At 41.5% G+C, this 6,454-nt stretch overlaps 1 pseudogene; it reads right to left on the reverse strand.

Moving 5' to 3' along the window:
• Nucleotides 1-3,695: 3,695 nt before the first annotated feature.
• LOC138168512 (large ribosomal subunit protein eL29 pseudogene) lies at nt 3,696-4,504 on the reverse strand (annotated as a pseudogene).
• Nucleotides 4,505-6,454: the final 1,950 nt, after the last annotated feature.

A 6,454-nucleotide genomic window follows, 5' to 3' on the forward strand; every position in this document is an offset into this window, starting at 1 on the left:
AATGATTATATTGCTCAAAACAGCTTAGTAATTCATAGTTACTTTTTGAATAGCACCATTACTGTATATAATGTTCCCTTCTTTCTGCTTGTTTCACTCTGCATTATTTCACACAAGTCTTTTCCAGGTTTTCCTAAAACCAGTCTGCTTATCATTTCTTACAGCTTGGTAGTTTTCCATCACAAGCATATATTACAATATATATTGTTCAGCCATTTCCCAGTTATTGGGCATCCCCTCAGTTTCCAGTTCTTTGACCCCACAAAGAGAGCCACTATAAATATCTTGGAACATATAGGTTCTTTTCCTTTTTCCCTGATTGTCTTGGAAAACAGACCTAATAGTGGACAAAGGGAATACACAGTTTTATAACTCTGGGCATAATTTCACATTGCTCTTCAAAATAGATCGGTTCATGATTCCACCAACATTGTCTTAGTGTTCCATTTTTTCCACATTAGCTCCAACATTTTTCATTTTCCCTTTCTATCATTTTATTCAATCTGATAGGTATGAGATGGTACCTCAGAGTTATTTTATTTTGCATTTCTCTAATCAGTTAATTATTTAGAGCATTTTTTTCATATGACTATAGATAGCTTTGATTTCTTCTTCCAGAAACTGCCTGTTTATATCCTTTGATCACTTGTCAATTGGGGGATGACTCATATTCTTATAAATTTGACTCAGTTCTCTACATATTTGTGATATGAGGCCTTTATCCAAGAAACTGACTATAACATGTTTTCCCAATTTTCTGTTTTCCTTCTAATCTAAGCTATATTGGTTTTATTGTACAAAGCCTTTTTAACTTAATGTAATTAAAATTGTCCATTTTACATCCCACAATGCTATCACTCCCATTTATTCTTCCTTTATCCATAAATCTGATAGGTGATATGCTTCATTGCTCTTCTGATTTACTTATGATATTGATATCCCCCTTTATGCCTAGGTCATGTATCCATTTTGACCTTATCTTGCTGAACCGTGTAAGATACTGGTCTGTACCTGTTTTCTACCAGACTACTTTCTAGTTTTCCTAGCAATTTTTACCAAATAATGAGTTCTTATCCCAAAAGCTTAGATCTATACAATTATCAAACATGAGGTTGCTATAATCATTTGTTACTGTGTATCGTGTGCCTACGCTACTCTACCGATACAACATTCTATTTTTTTAGCCAGTACCAGATAGTTTTGATAATTGCTGCTTATAGTACAGTTTAAGATCTAGCACTACGGGGCTTCCTTCCTTTGATCTTCTGGACCTTTTGTTCTTCCAAATGAATTTTGTTATTATTTCCAATGTCTCTTAGAAGTATTGACTTTCGTGTGCTCCTCCAGTTTTCCTTTTGTTTTAAGGCTTTCCAACTCGTTCTCTTACCTGGCCTACCTCTTACGTCTTACCTGGCCTAACCGGAGCCTGCTCTTTTGTTCCCATTGCTTTCTCCATTCAGGAAAACAATCAATCAGTTTCTGGCTTCTCTTGGTGGAATCAAAAAGTCACCCTCTCTCAAAACAGTGGAAGCCCAGAGAAGGCAGTGAATATTGTTGATTCTGTGCCTGGCCTTCATCTCTTTGAGATGTGAATGTTTGAAGTGAATGAGGTGAACAAGAGAGGCAGCTTCAAAAGCAATGACTTGGCTCTGGGCTGTTTTCCTTGAAACTCTGGGGCTGGCCTCTCCCTGTAAAGGAGAAAGAAAAGAAAACCAAAGCATCAGACTAAGTCTGAGATAGGCTACACTTCTCCTATTCAAGTGATATCACTAGCAGATCCCAGCTGGGACATTTACCATCAGTTCAGGCACGGTTTGGAGTTTGCAAGGCAGTTTGTGCAAATTAGACAGTTTATGTCGGCCTAGGCACAGTGTCTGCAGTTTATGGAAATGGCCACTAGGTGGACAGTGGTGCCTGGACCAAGGTGAGATGATCTGAAGCATCAGAATTCTCACTGGTACAATTAGCTGAGGACTTGAAGGAAGCAAAAAACCATAATTAAGCTAACAGTTAAGAAAGCTGGATTGGAATGTGTTCAGACCTTGTGTACATACGTCTTTGGCTATTTTTAAATAGTGGGGGTGAGGGGGTAGGGTTCTCTTTCATTGTTCATATTTGGTCTGAACCTGTGATTCTAGCATCATTACTCAAGTCAACAAGCATTTATTAAGTCCCTACTATGTACCAGGCACTGTGCATACAAAGAAAGGCAATAATAGTTCTGCTCTCAAGGTGCTTACAGTCTAATTTATTATAGAGAACTCCTAATGTAGAAACTCCCTCCATTGAACCCATATGGAATTTACAATCTTAAAAGATTCTTCTGGAGACAACTTGCAAGTTTTGTTTTGTTTCATTTTTTTAAAGATAAGGAGTCAATGTGGACCTTTTGTGGCATATTGGCTTGATAGTATCAACAGAAGTAGGGAATACCAACTAACTTCCTCTTCCTGTAATTAGGTGGGGGGTAAAGGAGAAGGGGAATGATATTTAACCCTATTCCAGAGTTTTCAAGGGAGAAGAGCAGAGGTCTCTTTGAAAGAAACTGAAAATCCATGTTGAAGGGCATCAAGTACCTAGAGGCTGAAGGTGGTGTAGGGAATAGAGCACTGGGCTTGAAATCAAGACTGGCCAGGAAATCTGGCCTCAGACACTTAGTAGTTATGTGATGCAGGACAAGTCACTTAACCCAGCATGTCTCAGTTTCCTCATTCGTAAAATGAGCTGGAGAAGGAAATGGAAAACCACTGCAATATCTTGGTCAAGAAAATCCCAAATGGGTTTATGAAGAGTCGAACAAGACTGAAATGACTGAACAGCAGCAGAGACTGAAAGGAAGGCAAAGGGAACAAGCATTTATAAAATACCTACTATGTGCCAAACATTTTAAAATATTCTCTCCTTTGATCCTCACAGCAATCCTAGGATGTAGGGGCTATTATCTCCATTGTATATTTGAGGAAACTGAAGTGAAGCAATGTGCCTTGAGTCACAGAACTAAGAAATATCTGAGGCTAGATTTGAACTCAGACTTTCCTGACTTCAAGCCTAGTGCTACTACTCAAGCTGTGAAAAGGCCATAGGGACACGGAAAGGAAATAAAGCTGCAGAAATCACTCTACAAGCAGACTCCTGACACTTCTTGTCAATATTTGTGAAAGTAGCCAAGAAATAGCATGTCAGAAAGAAAGTCTCTGTGAAATACATTTCTGACTTAACTAAAGCCAAATGGGCAAGTGTATGTAATATTGTTTCTGAGGTAGGAGAATACCTGTTATGTATCTGAAGACTTTCACAAGATCAGACATTCAGAGGAAGAAGGAGTGAAAGATGTCATCTTGTTCATTAGTCCATCCCCTCCCATTCATCAGATCATCCCATGTCTCTCCTGCCTTTTGTGCTAACATCGTGGAGAAGGCCATCTGTGAGAGATACCTCTAATTCCCTTTCTCTCATTCTCTTCTTCATTCTCTACAGTCTGGTTTCTGATTCATCATTCAGCCAAAATTGCTCTCTCTAGAGTTATTAGCAATCTCTTAGTTTTGAAATCTAATGGCTTTATTTCAATCTTCATTCTTCTTGACCTCTGTGTAACCTTTGATATTGTCTTTCACCATATTCTTCCTTGATATATATATACACTTTTATGACTCACCATTTTCTTTATTTGTACAAAATAGTGAATAATCATACCCTGGCTGGGAAAAAAGGGAGTTTTAGCTTTAAACAAGTCCTTCTGTTCTGAAGCATCTATTTTGAAGGCTTGGGACCAGCAGCTTTAGCCCCAGCATCTTTGGGTTTGGACTCGGCAGGCTTAGCAGCTTTAGAATCAGACTTGGCTGCCTTGGGATCGGACTTGGCAGCCTTGGAATCAAACTTGGTGACCTTGGGGTCAGACTTGGTGGCCTTAGCATCAGATTTGGTGGCCTTGGGGCCAGATTTGGTAGCCTTGGGATCTGACTTACTGACCTTGGCAGCAGACTTGGAAGCCTTGGGGTCAGTGGGCTTGGCAGCCTTGGGGTCAGTGGGCTTGGTAGACTTGGGGTCAGTGGTTCTGGCGACCTTAGAGTCAGGCTTTGTGATCCTGGAGCCTGGACGTTTGATACCGATCCTAGGACCTGGATGCTTGATAGCCATCTTGTGGCCAGCACGCCCGGCGCTGGCCTTGGGGATCTTGTGCCTGAGGAGCTTGGCTTTGGAGGCCTTGGTGCTCAGGGCCTTGATGGCCTCTGCTCGTGCCTTGATGGCTTTGGCGTTGTTGGCCTGCATTGCATCTTCTTCAGCCCCTTCTTATTGTGTTTCTTGGCAAAGTGCATGTTTCTCAGAAACTTGGGGTCAACCCCTTTCAGAGACTCGTATCTCTGTGACCTAGGTTTCTTGATGCCATTTCTGTGCCATTTTCGTGATTGGTTGTGAGTGGTATGGTTCTTAGACTTAGCCATCTTTACACTGCAGCCTGCGCTAACAGGCACTCCACCGATCGGAAGAGGCCAAAGGGAGAGAGCCCTTGATATATTTTTTCTAAATTTTCATGACACTAATCTCTCCTATCTGACCACTCCTTCTCAGTCTCTTCATCTAGGCCATGCCTGCTAACCATGGGAATCCCTCAGGTTTCTATTCTGGGCCCTCTTCTCTCCTCCTCTCTTCTCTCCTCCTCTCCCCTCCCCTTCCCTTCTCTCCCCTCCCCTCCTTTCCTCTCCCTTCTCTTCTTTTCTCTTCTCTTCTTTTCTCTTCTCTTCTCTTCTTTTCTCATTTCCTCTATACTATTTCACTTGGTAATCTCATCAGCTACTTTAGATTCATTGATCATCTCTGTGCTGATGACTCTCAAATCTACTTATCCAGTCCTATCCTCTCTCCTGATTTCCAGACTCACTTTTCCAACAGCCTATGAGGCATGTTGAACTATATGTCCTGTAGACATCTTAAGCTCAACATGTCCGAAACTGAATTCATTATCTTTTCCTCCAAATCCTCCCTTTTGCTAAATTCCTTATTACCATCAAGGCAGCAATCCAGGCTTACAACCTAGGTATCATCCTCGGCTCCTCTCTCTCACTCTCCATATATGATGCATTGACAAGGGTTGTCAACTTTACCTTCCTAATGCCTCTGGTCTATGTTCCTTTCTCTCTTCTAACATTGCCTCCACTTTGGTACAAACCCTCATCACCTGATACCTGGACTATTGCAATAACCTTCTGATGAATTTCCCTACTACAAATATCTCCCCACTCAAGTCCAGTTTCCCTTCAGTTGTGAAAGTAATCTTCCTATAAAGAAGAGATCTGACCATGTCTGTCTGTCTGTCTGTCTGTCTGTCTGTCTGTCTGTCTGTCTGTCTCTCTCTCTCTCTCTCTCTCTCTCTCTCTCTCTCTCTCTCTCTCTCTCTCTCTCTCTGTCAGAAACACACACACTCCATAGTGGCTCCCTATAATCTCTAGGATCAAATATAAAATCTGCCATTTGGCCATTTGGCATTCAAACCCCCCCCCATAATCTTCCCTCCCCACCTTCCCAATCTTTTTACACTTTATACCCCCATATATATATACATACATACATACATACATACATATATACATACATACATACATACTCTGCAATCTGATAACACTGCCTTCCTTGTTGTTCCTTGTATACACTCCATCTCTTGCCTCTGAGCATTTTCATTGGCTATCTCCCATGCCTCTGAGCATTTTCATTGGCTATCTCCCATGCCTGGAGCTAATCTCCCTCCTCATGTCCTCCCTCTGACTTTCCTTGCTTCCTTCAAGTCTCAGCCAAAATCTACAAGGGACAATGTCCTACCTCCTATCTCTCCCTCCAAGCTCTTTTTGTACTTCAAATTTATCTTTCTCCCCAACTTCCCAATTTCTGCCAAGAACACCATCACCCAGCAATCCCTGCATCTGCTGTGAGATTCACTCTGTCCTACAAAAAATGAGAGGGGACAAGAGGAGAGACAGGGCCCTCTTACTGACCAGTCACTGATCCAGAGCACAGAGCCCACCCTCTGAAGAGGGTGAGCTTACTAACAGCAAGGACAAGTCTTACTTTTCAGTTTTTATCATCAGCACAGCACAGTGCTTTGCACATTTTTTGTTGTTGTTGTTCAGTTGTTTCAGGAGTGTCTGACTCTTCATGATCCATTTGGGTTTTTCTTGGCAAAGACACTGGAGTAGTTTGCCACTTCCTTCTCCAACTCATTTTACAGATAAGGAAATTGCAGCAAAGAGGGTTCAGTGACTTGCCCAGGGTCACACAGCTAGTAAGTGACTAAGGCCAGATTTGAACTCAGGAAGATGAGTCCTGACTCCAGGCCTGACACTTTATCCACTGGACCACCTAGCTACCTTGTTTTGCACGTAGTAAGAACTTACTAAATATTTTGTCATTCATTCATTCATTCATTCAGTGAAAGAACCAGTAACATTTGTCCCTTAAGCTG

Source organism: Petaurus breviceps, unplaced genomic scaffold (assembly GCF_028583685.1).
Source record: "Petaurus breviceps papuanus isolate PSGF00001 unplaced genomic scaffold, PetGlider_PUasm1.0 37, whole genome shotgun sequence".
In the NCBI taxonomy this organism is placed as follows: Eukaryota; Metazoa; Chordata; class Mammalia; order Diprotodontia; family Petauridae; genus Petaurus; species Petaurus breviceps.